We start from the raw sequence: 24642 nt of genomic DNA, 5'->3' as shown, positions 1-24642 counted from the left end.
CAATTCTATCCGAAATTTCCCTTGTCAGTATCTGTCTCTTACTTTATGTGTTACCTATTATTTCTCCTACTCTTCCTATTTTTTACTCTCTACTTACAATCCCCCTCGGAATTAAAGTTTCAACACATTATTATGAATTACCTTCAACCGTAACCAATTGTCCACATCTTTATAAGAAGGCAAAAATATCGTAGCTGTGGAACCACAACCGGTTTCACGCCAATCTAGGCGCATCCTTAGGTGATCCAAACAAGGATTAGAAAGGAAAAATCTTACAATTATTTCACTGGCATAGTAATTATTGCTATATGGAGAAGAAAAGTCCTGTGCATTGTGCACTTGCATAAATAGTGTTTATAACATTGTTTTATGCTGTCCTCAAGCCTCTCGCCGTCCTTCTTGTTACTGATAAATTAAAATCCGCTACAAGCGTCTGTCAAACTGATCTCAAGGAAGTTTCCCTAAGACCAAATAAAACTAGTATTTGTTGGAGGGTTAATAAAATAAGCCCTAAAAAGCGTGCGAAAATGTACGTAAGCACCACAAAAAACATACCTTATTATCAACTGGCAGCTATGCGGACATAGCTATTAGGAATACAGAACTAACTAGAGTTCTATGCAAGCAGCCATAAGGAAAACCGCATTGGCGGTGATATCCGATAAAGCTAACAAAAGCTAACGGAATTTAGACTTAGCTCATTGAGGACGAAGCGTGAAAGAGGGGGAGGTACTGTACATAAAAATAAATTCCAATTTAAATAACCAGGTGATATAAAATATGGACGGTTTGTGGATAGAAAACTGTGGTGTCACCGCCAGACACCACACTTGCTAGGTGGTAGCTTTAAATCGGCCGCGGTCCAGTAGTACATGTCGGACCCGCGTGTCGCCACTGTCAGTGATCGCAGACCGAGCGCCATCACACGGCAGGTCTCGAGAGACTTACTAGCACTCGCCCCAGTTGTACGGACGACGTAGCTAGCGATGCACACTGACGAAGCCTCGCTCATTTGCAGAGCTGATAGTTAGAATAGCCTTCAGCTAAGCCAATGGCTACGACCTAGCAAGGCGCCATTAGCATTACATAGCTTGTATCTAAAGAGTCTCACTTGTATCGTCAAGAGCGATGTACCACAAGGATGGATTAAAGTTAAGTATTCCTGGAGCTACGTACTTTTCTTTATAGCATTCATTACGTATCCTGTTTCAGACCTATCTACTAGCCTGCGTGAGTTAACGCGTGCCTTTCGGCTACTTCCGAGTGGCGTGGCTGTCTTGTTACGCCACAACAGTTGGCGACGAGCCAATAGAGTTTGTATTAATTTGCTTGTGTCATGGCCTCGCCACAATCTCCAGATGTACTGTCCGAATTTTATCGCTTGCAGAATCAGCAGACGCAGGCGTTATTGGATGCCCTTGGACAGCTCGTCCTGGGTTAGCGTGCAATTCAAACCAATGCGGCAGCTGCCGCTTCACCGTTACCGCAGCCACAACATGCTGTTGCACCCCCGTTCCGGCCATTTGACCCGGCAATGGAAACATGGACGGAGTGGTCACGCCAATTTGGATTTCATCTCGCCGCCTACAGCATTCAAGATAACGAGCGGCAGCCTCACTTCTTGTCGTGTGTCGGGGTGCAGACGTACCGTGTGATAGTGAAATTGTTTCCTCGACGCGACGTCGCAACTCTGTCCTACGAAGAAATTTTGTCGGCATTAGATGCCTATTTCAAAGAAACAGTCAATGTCGTTGCAAAAAGGTATACGTTCTTTCGTACAAAACGTACAGCCGGTCAGACTAATAGGGAGTGGGTTGCAACATTGCAAGGCCTTACTAGGGATTGTGCTTTTGAGTGTGAATGTGGACTCCCTTATTCAGATACAATGGTACGTGATGCCATTGCACAGAACGTTTCTGATATTCGTATACGGGAACAGATTTTGAAACTAGTCAATCCCTCCGGGCGCACTGCCCGGAACGATAAACAGCCCTCGCGCTCGTCTGCGCAGCTGCCGCCTAGCTCTCCACGTGTGCCGCGTAAGCGAGCAAATGCAGTGAAATCATGCCCGCGGTGTGCCACTCGACATTCGCGTGACAATTGCCCGTCACGCCAAGCTATTTGCTTTTACTGTCATAAGAAAGGACATGTTCAAAGTGTTTGCCAGAAAAAGTTCTGATCAGACAATCACAACCATTCCAGGCCCTTTGCTTCGCGCCGGAATCGAATCATGGACAATCAGGCTCGTGAACCTTCGCCCATGGACATTCATGTAGTTAATTCCACTCTGCCCAGTGCCACTTTCTCTAACAGTGTGTTCGTCCCACAAAAAGTGTCCGTCGACGTCGCCGGAAATCCCGTCAGGTCGCAAGTGCTTCTGTACCAGTATCAGTTCCAATTGCACGAGAAAGTCTCTCTTGTCGTCAGCAGGACAATAAACTTTTTGTAGACTTGGACTTTGAAGGCAAAGTGATACCATTCCAGCTCGATACCGGAGCTGCAGTTTCGTTGATCAATCACGACATGTACAAACAACTGGGCAAACCTCCGTTGCGTGCTGCAAATGTTCAGCTCACTAGTTGTTCAGGACAGCATATCCCTGTGTTAGGACAGTGCACTCTTCTTGCAACATACAAGGGACGAACAAAACTTGTGTCATTTTACGTTCTTCGTTCTTCTACTGCAGTGAACTTGTTTGGTTTAGATTTATTTCAGTTGTTTAACTTGTCAGTAGTCAATCAGGTCCTATCAGTGAATCAGACTGTGCCTTCCGCCAGTGTTTCTCGTCTATGTGAAGAATTTGCAGACATTTTTGCACCGGGCCTTGGTTGCGCTAAGAACTATGAAGCACATTTGGAACTGAAAGTAAACGCGCAACCGAAATTTTTCAGAGCGCGCAATGTTCCCCACGCATTGCGTGATGAGGTCGCAAGAACATTACACGATTTCGAATCACAAGGTGTAATTGAACGTGTGCAGGCTTCTCTCTGGGCCTCACACTCAGTAATTTTCCTTTTGTTGTCAGGATGTCTTCCACGACGTCATCTGCCACCATCCAAGCATTGTCTGCTATCTTTTGCATTGAAGGTCTTCCACTGCCTATTGTTTCCGACAATGGCCCACAATTCATGTCCGCAGCATTTCAGTCATTCTGCACGGCCAATGGTATTCAACATCTGTCATCCGCGCCGTTTTCGCCTCAGTCGAACGGTGCCGCTGAATGATTGGTCCGGACTTTCAAGTCACAGATGTTGAAGTTGAAAGAGTCGCATTCTCGGGAGGACGCGTTATTGCTCTTTTTGTCTTCGTAAAGCTCTCAGCCCCGAGATCGTCGCTCGCCGGCTGAGTTGTTGCACGGTCGTCCTCATCGAACCTTGATGTCTTTGCTGCATCCGCCGCATCAGGTTCTTGTGCAGCGGCAGACTCCTGCTTTTGCTCCGGGCGACGTTGTATTCTATCGCAACTGTCGCGGTTCACGGCGTTGGCTCGCAGGGTGCATTCTTCGCTGCCTCGGCCGCGCTATGTATCTGGTTTTGGGGGCCTCTGGTGAGGTGCGTCGGCATCTCAATCAGCTGCGCCTCTGTCGTCGCTTTCAGCGACGGTGCCGTCCGGTCAGCGCCCTGGGGACCCATCTACTGGCTCGCCTCATCCCCAGGTGTTACCGACGCTGCCTTCCATTTTGCCCCATGGCGACGCGCCGCCGCCTGTTCTCCCGCCGGCGCCGCCCGCAGTGGACGCTTCGCTGCTGCCGCCGGGTACCTCCCTGGGTCACGCGCCGCCGATCGCTTCCCGTGACCAGCTGTCCTCAGACTTGGAACTCTTGCCGGCTCCGGACCAGATGTCGTCTTCGCGCGTCGGGTACCCCGACGCAATGGAGGTCGACCCTTCGGCCCCTCCTGTCTCTCTACGGGCGCATACGCCGCATGTTGACGTGCACCCTGGACTAGGTTTTCAGGCGTTTCCTAGCTCCCCTCGGACCGAATGGCAGGGTGCGGGTGGCACAGCCTCGCCTGTTGTTACGCTCCCCACCTCATCGCATATGTCAACATGGGGTCCTCCCCACGGCGGACGGAAGCCTTATAACATGACCGTTTGCCGATTTGCGGGGGAGGAATGTGGTGTCACCGCCAGACACCACACTTGCTAGGTGGTAGCTTTAAATCTGCCGCGGTCCAGTAGTACATGTCGGACCCGCGTGTCGCCACTGTCAGTGATCGCAGACCGAGCGCCACCACACGGCAGGTCTCGAGAGACTTACTAGCACTCGCCCCAGTTGTACGGACGACGTAGCTAGCGATGCACACTGACGAAGCCTCGCTCATTTGCAGATCCGATAGTTAGAATAGCCTTCAGCTAAGTGAATGGCTATGACCTAGCAAGGCGCCATTAGCATTACATAGCTTGTATCTAAAGAGTCTCACTTGTATCGTCAAGAGCGATGTACCACAAGGATGGATTAAAGTTAAGTATTCCAGGAGCTACTTACTTTTCTTTATAGCATTCATTACGTATCCTGTTTCAGACCTATCTACTAGCCTGCGTGAGTTAACGCGTGCCTTTCGGCTACTTCCGAGTGGCGTGGCTGTCTTGTTACGCCACAACAAAAACTAATACAGAAAATCCCGTTGTGGGACGGTTAGTGGATTCTAATTAAGGAGTATAGTCGCCGTATTTACAAGAGCTTAAAAACAATTTTTGCTGTCAGCCAGAAGGTGATTGAGAACGTACTGGCCATAATTTCCAGTCTGCAAGACCACATTCGTCTTGTTCACACTGAAATAAAATGTTCCTACTTGCTATTTACTCAGAGGGATCAGGAATTACCATTATAATTAAAAGTTTTCAGTTCTAAAGGATTAATATATTCAGTAAAAGTTCACATGCACAAACATAATAATATTTCTGTTAATAATAACAATGTCCACATCAGGAACAGAACTGTTAGCAGTTCAGAGGCGACAATGGTAAGTTCCAAGTAAAATGGTCTGTCGCCCAGACTTTTAGCCGGCCGCTGTGGTCGTGCGGTTCTAGGCGCTTCAGTCCGGAACCGCGCTGCTGCTGCGGTCGCAGGTTCGAATCCTGCCTCGGGCATGGTTGTGTGTGATGTCCTTAGGTTAGTTAGGTTTAAGTAGCTGTAAGTCTAGAGGATTGATGACCTCAGATGTTAAGCCCCATAGTGCTTAGAGCCATTTGAACCTGACTTTTAATCATCAAAGTTAACTGCTCGCCACAAAAGTCGAAAATAATCTCACCACTTGCCACGGAGTTTTGTAATGATTACGGGCGGCACACAAACAGTTACGTCCATGAAATCGAAGCGATCCATTACGGTGTACAATCCTCGCTAGTGAACTTTCTACTTTTACCGAAGACGTGCGTTTGGTAGGTGTACAGCTATGACGTCATCAATGGAGAGCATATGCCGGCGTTTGACTGACCCGAACAGTCTGATAGCTCTCCTCCCGCTTCTCTGGTTGTATTTATGTATGGACGCAGCAGACCGCCGAACGGAACATCTGCTGTCAGCTGCTCTAGGCACAGTCAGTAGCATCTAAATGGTCGTTTTCTCAGACACGTATTATTTAATAAACCTGTTGTGCAACAATTTACATTCTTCATAATTTTTATATGAATGAAGGTAACTTGGTTATTGTTACTAAGTTACTGAAAAATTCTTAACTCAAATGTATTTAAACTACGCCAGCTAGAATATTAGAACGGAAGTGACAGTAGAACATGACCTCTGAACTCCCTGTTTAAGAGTACCTGTACTGATTGTTATTTACAATAAAGTATTGAAACATGGTACAGATTTATTATTTCCTTAATGTAATCGTGTGCTGTAATTAGAACTTTCTATAACAATTACAAATGACATTTAATCTGATATGAATAGGGACGTTTCTGTTCCTAATTTTGTTTTTAGTGAATAACGACAAAACTATTAGAGGTAGCTAAAAAGAGTCACATTGTTAGTGTTTTTCTATCAAACTGAATCATCGAATTTTCAACTTTCCGAGTCTAATATTTAGCGCCTACAATTTTTCGTAAAAATGCCGATTTTGACCAGAATATACTCCGATTAAGTTTGGACTAATAACATTTGATTGTGACATACATTTGCACATTATGAATAATTTTTGGTTTCCTACCTTCATTTGTGTAAATAATATATTTAACGAAACGTTTTCATCTGATCCTTCTGAGATATAATAATTGTAACATTAATATCCTGTAGCATACAAAGCTTGCAAAAGTTATTTCAATTTTCAAATTTCACTCTTAGACTATAGCGCTATACTTTGTACGCTTCGCACAGATGCGTTATGGAGATGTGGCGCTACTTGTAGTGAACTGGTGTAGGTTCTGTATCTCTCAAGCGCTAGTTTCTTCATACCGTATGACACACACTAATAACATTTACAATGGATTTTATTCCACGCAGTTTGAAAATCAATTTAGAAATTGTAAACAGTTAAAGTTTTTACATGCAGCAAAATATGCTACCGAAAAATAAGAACAATAGGCTGCCTGCTTAGGTAATAAAGGGTTTCGAAACTATTCCTACGTCTCAGTTCTGTCTGAGTGTTTTAGGTGGGCCCAGGAGATTTTTTTAAGGCTCAGAATATCTCCATTTATTCTAAAATACTAAGACTGCTGCCCTCATTCTTGAAATATCAGTGATAAGCCAAAACATTATGACTACTGCCCACCACGCCCTTGGATGCCTCCTGGTGGCGTTGTGGGCACGCAACGCGGTAACAAACGTATGTAAGCGGGGCAGACACGGATGCGGGATCACCCCAGCGAAGATATGGCCTGCAAATGGGGAAGTCCATTGAAATAAGCGACTTTGACAAAGAGAAGATTTTTGTTATGCTGAGACTTTGAACGAGAACCTATCAAACGGTAAAGCTGGTAGAATGTTCTAGTGCTACCGTCGTAAGCATCTATGGAAGGAGGTAGAAGGACAGTGAAACAACTACTGGGCACTAAATGATTGGCTGTTCACACTCTTCACAGAAAATGGGGTTTCCAGGCTTATCAGCTCTGTAACGTAGGATAGCTGGTGATGTATGGCGTCTCTGCCGAAAGAGATCGATGCTGATGCAAGAAAAAGTGTTTCGGAGCACACCGTTCATCGTACATTGCTGAACGTGTAGCTCTCCAGCAGATCACCCCTAACTGTTCACATGCTGACCCAACGACATCGCCAATTACGAATGCACTTTGCACGGGACCATCGGGATTCGAACGTCGATCAGTTCAAATGGCTCTGAGCACTATGGGACTTAACATCTCAGGTCATCAGTCCCCTAGAACTTAGAATTACTTAAACCTAACTAACATAAGGACATTACACACATCCATGCCCGAGGCAGGATTCGAACCTGTGACCGTAGTGGTCGCGTGGTTCCAGACTGAAGCGCCTAGAACCACTCGGCCACCATGGGCTGGCCGTCGATCAGTGGAAACGTATTGGTTATTCGGGTGAATCACATTTTTGCTACACTGGGGTCGCTGGTCGTCTTCACTAACGCAGTCATCGAGGTGACCGGCGGCTCGAAACGACTACCGCACTCCGGACGTAGGCTGTTGGGAGTAGTATTATGCTATGGGAGACATTCTCCTGCTCTTTCATAGGACCTGTGGTAGCAATCGAAGACACCCTTAACCGCTGCGAACCACCTGCATCCCTTCATGCTTGATGTCTTCCCCATCCGCGATGTCGTCTTTCAGCAGTATAATTATCCGTGTCTCGCTGCCAAAACCGTGCTACAGTGGTTTGATGAGAATTACAGTGAATTCACGTTGATGTCTCAGCGACCAAATTCACCTGGTGGAAATCCTATGGAACACATCTGGTTTGCTATCGGCCGCTATCACTGCGTACGCAAATCAGCGACCAGTTTTTGACCAAATTGCATGACCTGTGCATAGACATCTACTTCCACGTAGCTCCACAAACCTACCAAAAAACCGTCAGATTCATGATGATCAGAATCAGTGGTGTATTTCGTTCTAAAGACGGAAAAACGAGCTACTAAGCAGGTGGTCAAAATGTTTTGGTTTCTTAGTGTATCATTTGCATATTCTCGTGTATTTCCGTGGTATGATCATCGGTGTCGCGTAAATGCGCTCTTAGTGCTGGTCCTGAATTCGAGCCGTTTATATGGTCTTTAAACAGAGTTGAAAAAATTCTGCAAGCTTGGTCTATACATTTGGCGTCACGTTGCTGACAATATATGCAGGAGACATCCGATAACTACAACCTATCACGAAGTATACGTTCTTTGTTCTAAATTTTTATCCGTTGTTCTTAGTAATATAATAAGCAGGACTTCAGCTTTTTGAAACCGAATATTGACAGAATAGGCAAATGCTTTGTGAGAAGGTTTTCGGGTCTAGTTCTGCTAACTGATTTTGATGTCACTCTCCACTTGAGAAACACTATAATCAAGCTGCCGTTGCTAATACAGAACCAATTATCGTCACCAAGGCTTAGAAATGTAATGAATTATGTCTGATACAAATCAGGATATTTAGCGGATCACTCGTGATAGTTTGAATTCCTGCTGAATTTTGTTTTATATTGTGTTCTCCGTCGTGGGTGAAGAAATTCCGTTCATTTTATGTGCACGGTGTAAAAACGTTATGTTTTAAGCATATCTTTACAGACTATCGTTACTTTAATGACTTGGTATAAAAATGAGTTACTGTCGTTTTGAATTAACAAAATAGATATACGTGAAATGACTAACTAAAAAAATTTGAATGTAAAACGAAAAATAACAATTTAAAACATAATACCAACAAAAGAAAAACAAATAATGGGAATGGTAATGAACTGTTCAGGAGACCTTTGGGGATATTCTAACATTCATCTCTCAAGATGGTTTTGACTTCTTGCACCATTCAGGATATTGTGTTCGTTGACAAATACTTCCGCCAAGATCATCCCATTCATGCTCATATCGTTTAGGTCTGAGGAGTACGCAGGCCATTCCATACGTTCAATACCTTCACTTTCCAGTGTGTACGACACCTCAGTGGTCCTGGGTGTGCGGGCACTGTCGTCCGTACACAGAAAGTATCTACCTACCTCACCCCTAAAGAGTCAGCCCACGGTAGCTGAGTGGTGCGGACGACTTCCTCTTTCTCACCTGCTCCTCCACGGAACTCAATGACGCCATCCAATGGATCCACCATTATGGACGTCCTTCTGGTAGCATTATTAATGTCCGTAAATGGACTATGATGCACGATGCAAATCGAGCGCGGCCTCCCGGCTATGGTGTCAACCCCACTCCCAGTCAGGACCACCCTTCGTTACATGGGTATCTCCACAAACCGCACAGTGGCCCTCGCTTACCAGCGGCTTCTGCAGTCGATTCGGCACCATGTCTGCGGTAAAGTGCACCGTAACTTAAACCAACTCCAACGTGTGTCCTACGTCAACATGTATGTCGCCCATAAATTGGTACACGTCGCCCAGATCCTCCCAATGCCGTTACTCCTTGGCCGCCGCATCCAAGCAGCCTTTGGATATTTCGTGTCAGCAGGGGCACTTTTCAAAGTCCGCTACAACACTCTAACATGCCTTCTGCAAAAGGTGGCCTCGGACTCGTCATCGTTCGGGCACCATCTTCTGCACTCTTTGTCCACACTATGTTGCTGCACTGGCGGGGGCCGGTCCCGACCTAAACACGCAGTCTCTTAGATATCCTCCGACCAGCCTCTCTCGATCCACCGATCAATGTGGCACCTATTTCTCCATTATTGTTCCATGTCGCCAATTGTTTCATAGAACTCAGCTACGTTCGGGCCGATCATCCAGTCACCAGTCCTCCCCGTACAAAAGATTATTATCGTTTGTCTATGCTGTCCAACCCTTGCTACCGAATGGTGCTACAGCACAATGACATTAACTGGCGAACGGTTTGGGGGTGTGTGCATGCACCCTTTTTACCGTAGTCTGTTTCTGCACTCTGGTATGTTTTAGTCTATGGCAAATTCCCCACTAATAGTCGACTTTTTCGCATAGGACTGGCCACCTTCCCACTCTGCCCTGACAGTCAGCTCGAAGACACCGACGAGCAACTTCTTACGTGCCCCCTGAAACGAAACGTATAGCTCCACATCCCACGAATCGTGGGCTTTTACATCCGTTCCCTGCCGACGACGGTACCCCAGATTTCTTGTTGTTGCCCCAGACATTTCACTGCCCTCTTGCTAAGCACCATACACTCATCTGGTTTTGAGGACAGGCTTTAGAATGCCTCTTTCAGAGTGTTCCGGATACAGTCCTTGACTTCTGGTACAAAGTTGTGACCATGCGTAGCACCCTCACCCGAAAACCATCTTATCGACAAACTTTTGCCGGTTATCCCCGCAGCGTCTTCCTTGACCCCCGCCCCCTCACAGTTAGGGTATACCATGTCACACCTCACATGATGCAACACCTTTATCCACGTTCTCATGCATCGACCGAAAAAGGAAGAGGGCAGAATACGTTATATTTTGTTGTATTTAATGTTTTTCTAATATTTTTGTTTAACTAACAATCAGTTGTATATGTTTAAATGGTACCTTGAAGAACTGTTGCATTGTGTATATATATGTATATGTACTGTTAGTTTGTTCAATAAATATTATTGCACAAAAAATTTTAAAAAAAGAGAGAAGAGAGAATATGTTATATTTTGGTGTACTTAATGTTTTTCTAACATTTTTTGTTTAACTGACAATCATTTGCTTATGTTTAAATGGTACCTTGAAGAACTTGCATTCTGTATATATATGTAGAGTTAGTTTATTCAATAAAGATTACTGAAAAAAACAAAAGTAGAGGTTGTTAGCGCGACAGAATGTCAATCCTGAGGGCCTGGGTTAGATTCCCGCCTGGGTCGAAGATTTTTTCCGCTCAGGGACTGGGTGTTGTGTTGTCCTAATCATCATCATTTCATCCCCATCGACGAGCAAGTCGTTGAAGTGGCGTCAAGTCGAAAGATTAGCACCTGGCGAACGGTCTACCCGACGGGAGACCCTATTCACATGACATTTACATTTATTTATCCATAAAGAGACGGCCATAATCTAGAATAGTCTCCGTGCAAATAACGCAGAGCAGTAACTGTGTCTCGCGCAGCGTTGTTCGGCCATTGTGCATAATGCCTGCTGACAGAATAACGCCTCGACCATACCAATGAAGTTCTAGAACATCCTGTCGTGTGTCTGTTAGATGCTTAAGGGCCCTCAACAGCGAGGTTGCCAGCGCCTGTCATGTGTAGCGTGTTCCCTTCTCTGTCCACACTAACTGGTGGCAGAATCACTTGCGGGATTCGTCTGAGAACATCCCTCTGGACAAATGTTACTACCCCAATCAATGTGATCCTTAAATCAACTAAAATATTGATTGACGATGCCCTTGTTGAAGTGAGATGCATCTAACAGGCTTCCGACCATACAAAGAAGCCTGATTTAATCGCCGTGAAATGGTTCTGGCCGAGACACGTGTACCGGTAGCGGTTGCAAGGTCTGTGGGATCTACCTAGGAGAAAGATGTCCGTTCCTTTTCGCCGCTAGGGCTACGTATCGATCCTCTTGCCGTGTTGTTGTCCGTCTTCGACCAGCGGAACCCTTTCAAATACCATTTCCGCCTTCAGCGACCTTTCACACTCGCGAGATGAGGCTTTTGGGCACACCCATTCTGCGCCCACAGTAGTGAGACTCTGATCGACTTCGAGAAGTCCAGCTCTTCATCTACGATCGTAAGCATTCAAATTATATCTAGAAAACGTGTTGCCGTTCCCCACGGAACATCGCACTAATCAGTTCCACAACCATATTTGTCAAACACCGTACTGCATGAACTGTAGAATGCACACAGAGCGTCCTTGCACAGGTTTCGCCGCAGTTAACAGGATCCACTCTCTACATTACCTTTTACTATGATTGAAAGGGTGTTCCGTTGCAATTGTCGGTTTTTCAGTACCAACGGACAGTTTTTCCTTAGAACGTGTCAGTTGTTCCTTAGCAGCTGTCACGAAGCGTAGTTTATTGGCCGTCTTCAAGAATCGTGTGTTAGTCTGGTCCCCCAACACATAACCTACCGACATTGTTCCACCTATGGTTCAGCTAACTGTAACGTTGATACAAACAATTCCCCCTTCCCCAGCAAGGCACGTAGTTACTGAAACTGTGGCATAGTTTTTAAAATTGGGTTCAGTCTTCCAGGTTACTTCCTCTCTTCTATTTATTTCATTTGATCTCCATCCAGTCACTGCATTCCATTCCCATTTTTTATTTTTATGAATTAAGGGAACCCTCATATTTTGGAAGAATCTGGTTTTTTCTTTATATTCCGATGAGGGGCAAAAACATTTTAAGACCCCCGTTAGCATTTGCGCAAACTACTGTTGTTCTCGCTCTTTATTGCTTTTTCATACTAGAGCTGAACTCACTTGCTGAGAAGCTAAGGATTTTGACGTTAATGATTTCCAATTTAATTCGGTTTCACGTGTTGTAAACAAAGTCCGAGTCATAGTGATCTCCGTCCCATTACTTTTTAAAACTCTTTTTAAAAGAATTTGGTGCAACTGCAGCAGCTCAGATTTTTTTTCACCTTTGATTTTCAGTTCGCGAAATCCATGGCGAGATTTAAATAAGTACAACCATCCATTACGTGCCATAAACGAATCATGGCCACATACCTTTTTTATTTAAGTGTAATGCCTTTTCACAGAGTAATGGAACAGATATTGGTTTCACAGTTGATAGTTTTTGTAAAAACCTACAACACAAAGCTTCTTCCAAAATTTCATTTTTCGGTTTCGTCATCATTTTTCGATGCTTACTCCCGTCTGATGTTTTTCAAAACTGAATCGATGTTCTTAACATCACTTAAAATACACATATCTGCACCATACTTATCGGCTAACCTACGACCAGTTTTACCTTTTTTTAATGAATCAATAATGTTTATTTTACCTTTAAGCTACAACACCAATCTCTTGCATTTTGACGTTTTTAAGCACAGACGCGAAATTGGGAATCAATTGGCAGCTGTCGAACTCAAACAATAGCGAAATGTGCGCTGTTTAACTCAAACAAAACGAAACGTGCGGTACACGAAACCCTCGGGCGGGTAGCGCCAGCGCATGTCCGTGCACACACGCACGCTACAAAGATATTTGCTCGCGGGTGACAGTCTGAATTATCGCGAATCCGTATAAACGAGGTCGGGATAATCGATTCTGCACTGTACTTTTCTACCACAGTAAATAATTGTTCTAATGCCAAGAACCAAAAAGTGGTATATCCACAATTTGGAAAACGTCTGCCTGATGCGTCCAGTTTTAACTCTCTGATACCGCCCAATATTAGTCACTGCAGTAACAGATTTATTGTAATTGTGTGAAGGTTGCACAGTAGGCCTTCCTATTTATGCTTGAAACCGGTTTCTCACACACACGCACACTCTCTCTCTCTGACTTTCATTATCTCCTACACTTCCGACTAACTGATTAACAAACTTTTAGATCTTCGCACTGCATGCATAACAGTCGGTAGTTAACATGAAAACTGTCTGCTTTTGTTCGTCACAATGAAACAATACTAAGTCTGAATTCAAGAATAAATACTTATAAATGACATTCATGGCAAATTTAGAGAGATATGACAGTGAATAAGTATAGGACGTAAAACAATGCTGACAATCAAAGCTCTTCATCGAAACCCCCTTAAGTTTAGTGGTAAGATGGCCCACTGGACAGACTATCAAAATCTGAACACATATCGAGCATGGAAACAGGAAGAAGGTGGGTCCAAGATCAGTGTGTACAACACTGAGCGACTGACGCTGACCTGGCGTCGTGGTCATGTGGTAAAGGTGTTGGTTTGCGAATGGGGATATCCGTGTTCAAATCTTCCTCAGGCCCTACTTTGGTGTTTTCATTTTCCGCAAAACTGTGAACTATCCGTCCGCTCATTGATGTGCCTGTTCGATGTATTCAAATTTGTGTCTGTATCGTGGTGTAACGTCCATTTGCAATAGCGCCGTGTAACGAAGGGACATCTAGACGTACGTACCTCTTATTCCTTCTACACAACTACTACATGTTATGCCTCTTGCGTTCCGCTTTGGAAGTTTTGACTCTGCAATTCCTTCGTTGTGACATAGTTCACACCAGTTTACTTGTTGTACTCATTTCTGTGAGAGGTTACGGCAAGAAAAAAGTAATAGAAGTGAGATAGAGTTAATACTTTCATCCTTCTTTACCTCCTCTGCATTACTGCAGATGACGTGTCACTGAGCACATTTGTACTGTGCATGCAGTACACGTGAGGTGCCTAGTTGTTTCCACTGCCCTGTGTGTCATACATAAGTTCTTGTACATTTCACTTACCTGCTGTCTTCATGATGATGATGTCCCCAGCGCAGAAAACAGCACGCAGGTCGTGGATTCTTTTTCTTGAGGCTGAAATTAACTTCGCAAGGAACTGCTGCTACGAATGAACTATAACTCATTTGGGATGCCACTCGCGTTTTTATTGATATAGACACGAGAAACTATTCTTGATCACAACGTGTTGAACATATCTTTCCACAGTCATTATATGTGGCTAAAATAACATGAAATACATCCTGCCACAGACAACATGTCTGTCTACTGGAACCGTCACAACTGGAGAATAAAATTACATGAATCAAATACTACTATTACAGCCAACATGTCTGTACCCAGCGACGGTCGGAACTGGAGTAAATAAAATAGCATGAAACAAATACTGCTATAACAGACAACATGTCTGTCTACTGGAACGGTTAGAACTGGAGAGCCGGACTGCCCGAGACACTTCGCGCGCCAAGCCAGCAAGGCGCGACCCGAACTCCACCGAAGTGCATCGGCAGTAATATCGTTAGTCCTTTGCTTTAGTAATACTTTGATTTTAATAATTTTGAAATGACTGATTGATAGCTGGCTGTTGAGAGATGTTTATTGAAAAAAATGAAGTAATTTGGATGACAGGTTTAATTAATAATAGCAACTAAAGTTTAACGTTTTGGCGCCCTACCGCCGAACACAGCAGCCAATCACAGAGCAGCAGCATCATGCAGGCGGTCTTTCTCACTGGAATGGTACCGAATCTAACATCTGTCACCGGTACCTCATCCCACATTGCGTCATCTCTATGCTTCTTGCATCTCCACTGCCCAGGGAATAGCTTCTTGGAGCCTAATATGATGGCTGAATAAGCCATAAATATTACAAGGTCTACGAGGCATCTCGCCTGCTCTCACTATTCATCACATTTACTTGCGACGGTAAGATATTCTTACCACATGACTCATATTCTATAACCAACGTACAGTATTACAACTGCCAAGAATACAAAAGAACAGACACGTCAATGTCCGGACGGACAGTTCATAAATTTCTGGAAAAAAAGAAAAAGGTAAGGAAAACAGGGGCACGATGGAGGTTTGAACACAGATATCCCGCTTTGCAGTCCAATATCGTGACCGCGCATCCACGACGACGGTCTTCTTGCGAGTCGCTCAGTGTTGCATATCTTGAGCTTTGGCAGTTCATATATGTCTTCTCCTTCTTGTTTACATCCTTTATCTGTGTTCAGTTTTTGACGAGCTATCCACTGGGCCACTTGACCACTAAATATGAGGGGGTTCGATGGAGAGTTTCCCTTGTAAGTACCGATCATCAACCAAACGCCATAATGATGCGATGTTTTAAAATCACATGTAACAAGCTGATGGACAAAAGTCGTTGTACATCCACTTCGTTCAACCAAGTTGGACTTTCAACTGACCAGAAGTGCATACTACAAAGCTTGATATGCCCATTGCTTTTAAATAATGATCCATTCATAAATAAAATCTTGCACGGAAGAGTATCATCACTTTGCAGTTTACATGAGAACAATTCTGATAATTGTAATAATTATTGAAAGTGTATCCCATGAAGCTCTGTGGAGAGAGGTGTAAAAATATAAAACGCGTGAGAACGTGCTGTTTATAGAGCATACCTCCGATTCCACTTGCACATTCAAGTTGCCTCGTAAACACACGTGGACGGTGTTTTGCTGCTACGAAATGTTAGTTGCATTTCTCTCATCACTGACTTTTCTTTCTATTGATTCGGATCTCCGGCTGGGGACTACTCAGAAGGATCTTGTCATCAGGAAAAACAAAATTGGCTTTCTAATGGTTGGAGTGTGGAATGTCTGATTCCTTAAAGGGGTATGTAGGTTAGAGTTTTAGAAAAGGGAAATGTATAGAATGAAGTTAAGTCTGCTGGGGATTAATGAAGTTAGGTGGAAGGATGAAATGAGCTTCCAGTTAAATATGGTTAATGCAGGAGTGAGCTTAATAATAAATAAGAAAACAGGAGTTCAGTTAAGGTACCATGAACAGCGCATGAACGCATTATGACAGGCCAAAAGTACACAAAATATGCATCTATTAAAGTGGCAAAAGTTTATATGCCAACGACCACTGGGGATGATTAGATTGGAAGAGTATGTGGTGAGATAAAAGAAATTGCTCATATAAATAAGGGAGCGGAAAACTTTATTGTGATGCGGAGTCGAAATCGATAATAGGAAAAGGAAGACAAGGACAAATAGCAGGAGAATATGGGATAGGGAAATGGAACGAAAGAGGAACGTGCCTGGTAGAATTTTGCACAGAGCATGATTTAATTGTCGTTATCACTTGGCTTAAGAAACATGGAAGAATTCTGCATACGTGGAAGAGACTCGACGACATTGGAAGATTTTGCGTTTTCTTAACTACATTTTAAACTGTACGACATTTCCATACAAGATGTGGACTCTAACCATAGTTTGGTGGTAGTGAACTTTTGATACTACCTGTACATTTAGGTAGCCTCTTGTTGAAACGTTGACTCAGTATTTACTGCTTCTCAAATGCCAATTGTATTTCTCTCATCAGTACAGTTTTCTTATTGATTCGGGTCTCTGGATGGGGATAAGTCAGGAGGATGACCTCATCAAGAAAAACAAAACTGTCATCATGAGGGTTGGAGAGAGGAATTTTAGTTTCTTTAATAGAATAAGAAGATTAGAGAAATTAAAACGGAAATGGATAGGTTGAAGTTAGATACAGTGGGAATTAGTTAATTTAGGTGACAGGAAAGAACTTCAGATCAGGTGAATACAGAGTGCGAAATGAAATATGGTAAATGCAGCAGTAAGTCTAGTAATGAACAAGAGGATAGAAATAACTAAACAGTTAAAACTGAAAATACTGCAAAAAGTATAGAAGTAAGGGAATTAGAACTGTATAGGTTGAAAGAACGAGAGGTTGTTGAGAGTTTCTAACGGAGCATTAGGCAACGATTGACTAAAACGGGAGAAAGAAATACATTAGAAGAAGAATGGTAGCTTTGAGTGATGGTATAGCGAAGGCAGCAGAGGATCAAATGGGTAGAGAGACAAGACCTACTAGAAACCTTGGACACCACGGGAGATACTCAGTTTAACTGACAAAATGAGAAATGATAAAAATGCAGCAAATAAAGTAGGCAAAAGGGAACACTGATGTCTAAAAAATGAATCTGGCAGGAAGTGCAAAATGGCTAAGCAGGAAAAACTAGAGTACAAATGTAAGACAAAAGAAGCATGTTTTACTACGGATAGAACGAATGCCTCCTACAGGATATTTAACGAGGTCTGTGGAGAAAAGACAAGCAGCTTTATGAATGTCAATGGCTCAGATGGAATGCAAGTGCCAAGCAAAAAGGGAAAGCTGAAAGGCGGAAGGAATTTATAACGATATACACTGTATCTCTACTTTGGGAGAAGCTATACCTTGAAATCAATATCAAAGAAAGAGAAGAGGAAGTAGATTGAGATGGGAGATATGATACTGCGAGAATAATTTTACAAAGTACTGAATGACCTAAGTCGAAACAAAATCTCTAGAGCAGACGACATTTCCTCAGAGCAGTTGATATTCTTGGGAGAACCAGCCCTGACAGAACTATTCCACTTGTTGTGCGAGATATATAGGGCAGGTGAAATACCCCCACACTTCAAGTAGAATATAATAATTCAAATTCTAAAGAAAAAATTTGCTGTCATGTATGAATATTACCATATTATTAGTTTAATAAGTCATGGTTACAAACTACAGACATGAATTATTTACAAAAGTCGATCTCGAAGAAGATGAATTTGGAACTTCCTGTTACGCTGAAACTATGAGCGTTACCGGGACTCGAAACTGGAGCCTTTTTCGTGGGGAATTGCTCTGCCGTCTGAGCTATCTAAGCATGACTGACAACTCATCTTCACAGCCTTACTTCCATCAGTGTCTCATCTCCCGCGTTGTAGATATTATTCAGTCTATACACTGAACGAGCAGTAAAGGAAACCAAAGGAAAAATTACGAGAAGGAAATGAAGTTCAGGAAGAAGAAATAAAGATCATAAGATTTAGTGATGACATTGTAATTCTGTCAGAGAACACAAACGACTTGGATTATCATTTGAATGGAATGGATAGTGCAAGGAAAGTATTTCTCAAAAAGAGGAATTTGTTAATATCTAACAAAAATTTAAGCATTTATCAATTTCTTTCTCAAGGTATTTGTCTAGAGCAGTGGTCGTCAAATTGCAGCTTGCAGGTTGAATCAAGTATTCGAGCGGTCCACTGTTCTCGACCGTATTTTATAACACTATGCATATAGCAACTAATAGCTGAATTCAAAAACGGCAGCTGACATTAGGAGCTTTTTTATTGTGTACTTTTTGTGATCACAACCAGTAACAAATCAAAACACATAAAAAGACTGCTATATTTTGCGATACTTTCATTTTAATTGATATTGGCGAATTGAGCCACGAGCTAAGTTAAGCCAGCTTCTTACCTCAGTGGCTGAGGGGTAAGTAGATTGGACGCTGTGGACTTACAGTGAGAGGGGCTATATCTCATTGTTAATCATCTATTGCTGACAACTCATAGCTGTTTGTACCTCATACCGATTACGTGTTATGGTATAATTTTCAAGCGAATGTAACTTGCAGTAGTGAAAGTGCATCATAAAGAAGATTGTTTTCAGACGTAGTACAGGATTTTAGTAAGGAATGAAAGCTATTGTAATACAACGCAATGAGCAGAAGAAAAACGAATTTCAGAACAGTTAGTAAATATTTGTTATTGTGTCGCATATACAGTAATTTATTTAAATATAATTACTATTATTAAGGCCGACCGGTGTGGCCGAGAGGTTCTAGGCGCTTCAGTCTGGAACCGCGGGACCGCTACGGTCGCAGGTTCAAATCCTGCCTCGGGCATGGATGTGTGTGATGTCCTTAGGCTAGTTAGGTTTAAGTAGTTCTACGTTCTAGGGGACTGATGACCTCAGATGTTAAGCCCCATAGTGCTCAGAGCCATTTTACTATTATTAATCAGTTACTCATGTGCTCACATAAGAGAAACACTGTGTCAGGCAATTGCAGTGTCACAACTTAGAGGGTCTCTGAGAGTGGCAGTGCTCCAAATGGTACCGACTTCTAACGATGCTTACACCACGCTTGTCCGCCCTATCCTGGAGGATTGCTGTGCGGTGTGGTATCCGCATCAGGTGGAACTGACGGGTGACATCGAAAAAGGTCAAAGAAGGGCAGCTCGTTTTGTATTATCGTTAAAAAAGGGAGACAGAACCGCAGACATGATACATGAATTGGAGTGGCACTCATTAGAAAAAAAGGCAATTTTCGTTGCGACGGGATCTTCTCATGAAATTTCCATCACCAGTTTTCTCCTCCGATTCCGAAAACAGAATGTTGGCACCCACCTACATAGGGAGAAATGGTCATCACGATAAAATAAGAGAGATCAGGGCTCGCACAGAAAAATTTAAGTGCTCGTTTTTCCCGCGCGCCGTTCAGGAGGGGAACGGTAAAGAGACAGCATGAAGGTGGTTCATTGAACCATCTGCCAGGCACTTTATTGTGAATAGCAAAGTAATCACGTAGATATAGATGCACTTGGGTATCGTAAGACAACTTATCATGTCATTAATGTGACTAGTCTATTGGGGGCCCATAAAATACTAATTTATGTAGGTTACTAGTCAACACAAAATTCTGACTACCACTGGTCTGGGGTACAGCCTTGTATGACAGGGAAACTTGGAAGGCAACTAGTTCAGACTTGAAGGGAATAGAATATTGGGAGATGTGATTCTATAGAAGTACGCTAATAATGAGATAGGTCTAATGAAGAGGTAAATTATGGGGCTGTACAAGTTGTGGGACAAAAGGTCCCTTTTTCGCGTTAAGTAAACAAACTGACTACTTGACCAATTTCCCCTTATGTACACAAACCGCTCACTTCCGCCTTTGTTAGGTGTATTTAGCACTGAAGTAACGGGTCATTGTAATAGCAGTTAATGATGCATAACTGTCATTAAAATTGCCATTACTTATAGGCATCAGGGCTACCAAGTATCACACTTGCCCTCATGTATACAGAGATGCCAGTTAATGGTCAAATACTATTAACCTAAGGTGATAACTGTCATCGCAAAGGCGGTAATTTAATACCCTAAAACAGCGTTTCCTCTCCGCCAGTGTTGCAGCATTCTCCTACTGGTCCAGCCTCCGACCCCCACCCCTCGAAGTTTCCCCAGCATCGTGAAATTGAATTTGGCAGTCGTAGTCGGTACATCAAAATGGTTCAAATGGCTCTGAGCGCTATTCGACTTAACTTCTGAGGTCATCAGTCGCCTAGAACTTAGAACTAATTAAACCTAACTAACCTAAGGACATCACACAGATCCATGCCCGAGGCAGGATTCGAACCTGAGACTGTAGCGGTCGCTCGGTTCCAGACTGTAGCGCCTAGAACCGCACGGCCACTCCGGCCGGCAGTCGGTACATCACTCGAGTAAAAGCAGCATCGTGCATAGGCAGAGATCGTCCTCTGCCTCCGAGGAAAATAGAAACATGAAAACTGCTTCACTTGAATGTAAGTATTAATTCCTCTGTCTAATAACAATAACAATAATAATAATAATAACAGTAATAATAATAATAGCTGTTGTTGTTATTTGCTATTTAGTAACATTTTCTTTCTCTTACAATGCAGAGAACTCCTGATGATAATGCTGTTCACCTGCCTGATTTATCGGACCCTCTCAGTTTTCTGCAACAGTTACCTGATTTGTGATACTTCAGAGTTACGCCGCCTGTTCTGTCGAACTTTGAGACTCAAAACAGCAGCAGCAGTGATCCACCGGCGACATATTGCAGGACTATATTAAAGAACTGTTCTTCTATGTCTATGATGTCGTGATGCCACTGACATATACACCACCACACGCGTGATTGCATTGGCATATCTAAAAAATTGAGGTGTTTCTCCTCACAGTTTTGTACAGTTTAAATGTGAATGGTGTACATATCCTCCGGACATGAGTTTAGCGCTCTATACGTGGTGGCAGTCATGCAGTTATGTGAAAATTCCTCAAAGGTGGCTTCTCTGTTCAACAGTGAAACGCCCCCCCCCCCCTCTCCCCACATGTTTTACTGGGCTTTCACCTCTGTGAAATTTGTGCATTGAATAACCATGTCAGGTAGTGGGAATATGTGTACCGACTTTCTGGAAATGTTTGGTATTCTCTTTCAGATCTGACTAATTATAGTGCTGTACGCATTATGTATGCTGCATCACCATTAACTGATGTTGACAAAGAAATGTGTGCATACTTACATATGTTCATATTCACCACAATATTATCCGAAATGAAAAGAGAATATAAACGATATATAGAAAAACATTTTGTACTTTATTCGTAGTAAAGATGCATCGTCGTTGTAGCTCGATCAGTAGTGTATTTTCACAAAGAAAAAATGAGAGTGTCTCTACTACCATCTGACACTAAGCTATAACAACTGTACATTTTTACATACAGTTTAACTATACAAATACGTCATAAATTTTTTGTAAATGAAAATATCAAGAGAGATCAATATAGCATGCTGCACAGTCTTCCTCTTGTTTTGAGGTCATATATTCAGATGTTTTGAATTATTCGGGATTGTATCTAATATATATGTTGATAAATTCTGGCTTATTCACTAGATACACAATATTTTTTACAGAAATATGTAGCATACACTAGAAATTAAGGAGATATATTACTCTTTGGAAGACGCCTTAATGACCAGACACTAGTGACTAGAAAGGTTTGTTACACACGTATATTTGATTTGGTATATATGCTTCAATGACTACAATCTTTTTCAAACTGCGAATATGTCTCCTAAGGTGATATAAAATAAACATCATCTTTTTTAATGAAATATTAAATACAATTTTTTTTTGTATATGTAGCTGATACAGTATAGAGATTTCTTTGGTCTATAGGATTTAATGCAGCTATCATTTTTTTTTTGTCTTTGACAATTGATGTGGTATTTTAAAATGGGAGAGGAATCAGAAATGTAGACATATACGCACTTACAACGCTGAGACAGCCATTGAGAGGTGACGAAGAAAAACAATATATACGCACACACACACACACACACACATATGCCCCCTCTGGAGATTCAGGCAACAGGAAATTAACTGTGCCACTTCAGTGCGAGATCACTTGAATGCCTCCCCAACCGAGGAAGAATGAGTAAAAAATTGGTGCATCATCACTCCCGGTGTTCTGGCGGCTGTCTGTATAGGACTGAAGTGCAGTGTTGCCAATGGCCTATTCATCTTCCAGTACTGGGGATAGATAGCGTCTGTGGTGGGGTCAGATCTGACGAATAGTGCTGTCCCACCACTATATTTTCAGCCAATCACAGCAGATGACGCTGACGCTATATTTTTCGATCATCCAGAGCAGTGGACGTTGATGCCTTACTTTTTCGAACAGTTGGAGCAGAGGTTAGTGACGCCTCTGAAAGTTGAAACAGGAATTTTTGCTTCATACAACTGATATTGTATTTTGAAGATTTAATACAGACCAGACACACACATAATGTGCTTGAAAGATTGGATCTGGCTTGCGGAGCGGGTCCTCCACTATATATTAAATTTCTCTATCAGACAAATACTGTATCGGGTAACAGCCACATATGTCCCTGATACAGTGAGTGGAGTGTGTGGTACATAATAAATTTTACACCAGTCAGTGTCTACCAGAGGAGACACTGCTCCACAGTACTGGCACAGTAAAGTCGTGTGTGGTATATATGATAAATTCCGTGGCAGACGTTGGCCACCAAAGCACATTGATATAGGCAGAACAAGATCCTGTGTACTGTATATTGAATTTTATACCAGATACATACAAATACCTTCTGCCAAATGCTCCATAGAGCATGTCGCCTGGACCTGTTATACTCGTATTTACACAAGCATGCATCTTAGCACTGTAGGATGCAATAAGTTAAACACTGGCACTTGGAATACATTCACGCGACTGGTCCTTCCTTAACGCTTTGCTCTGCATTTGATCTTATGTCTACCTTACACTCTATCACGCTTCAGTATCACTCAGCAAATGCACTGTCTATATAATAGCCTTAGTCCAGACGAGTGATAAGCAATACTGCTGCTACAGACCACTTGTCATCCTAATAACTCAGACCATTTGTTATGGTAAACACACACAGTACGGAAGCTGGGCCAGTGCTATTGCTTGCTGCAATGAAAGTGAAGAAGCCATGTGTTTGATTTGCAGATGAATATAATAAAATTCATAGGGTGATTGTTTGGCCATATACTTACCAGGCAGCTCATGTCGGTATGTAGGAGATACACGTACTTGAATGAAACCACTTGGATAAATTTATTTGAAAACTGTCTGAAATGCCGTCTCCAATACTGGAACCAAACCACAGGTTGTGTATGTGCCTCAAGCTGTATACTACCATTTAAAACCTGTTGATGTATGAGGGGTTAGAGAATAAGTCGAATACATAATGTTATTTTTAAACAGTCATTTATAGGCCACCCAGCTTAAGAGTAGTTTCACATTAATTAAAGCAAAAATATAATCATTGGTTCTTCCTTCCTCTTCTTCTTCTTCTTCTTCTTCTTCTTCTTCTTCGTACATCTTCATGAGTTGGCGGGTTTCTGGGCAGTAATGCAACTCGTCATCATGGAATGCAGTGCTGTTGCATATTTCTCTGATCCAACATAAGTTCTTACCTCATTTGACATGAATAACACTATCGACATGATCGAAGTTCCGAAATGCCATGAACGCATGTTCGAGAAACAAACCAAGTTCATTCTTGTTCTGTGAATGGTTATTTCTCATCAGCCAAAACATAATCCTCCTAGTGTTCGCAAAATTAATAGTTCTGAATAGTTTAGAAGCTGCAGCACTCTCTGAGAATGTCATTAGTATGCATCTTACATTCGAAAAAGTGAGAAATCCCATGTCCTTAAACACAAACTGTCGAATTCGTTGTGAAAGCCCTGAGTATCAGAGATAATGATCGCACCCTGAGGTCCCATTGTGAAATGCTGCAGATGTGCTGCATTGCTAGTTAATTTATACCATTCGTTGCAGTATTTCAGTCAGAAGACGATAATTTATCGTCCAAACATGCAACAACAATGTGAACAGAGCAGTTACTTTAG

Source organism: Schistocerca nitens, chromosome 3 (assembly GCF_023898315.1).
Source record: "Schistocerca nitens isolate TAMUIC-IGC-003100 chromosome 3, iqSchNite1.1, whole genome shotgun sequence".
NCBI lineage: Eukaryota > Metazoa > Arthropoda > Insecta > Orthoptera > Acrididae > Schistocerca > Schistocerca nitens.
The sequence above is the reverse complement of the archived record's forward strand: the minus strand, read 5'-3'. Positions refer to the sequence as shown.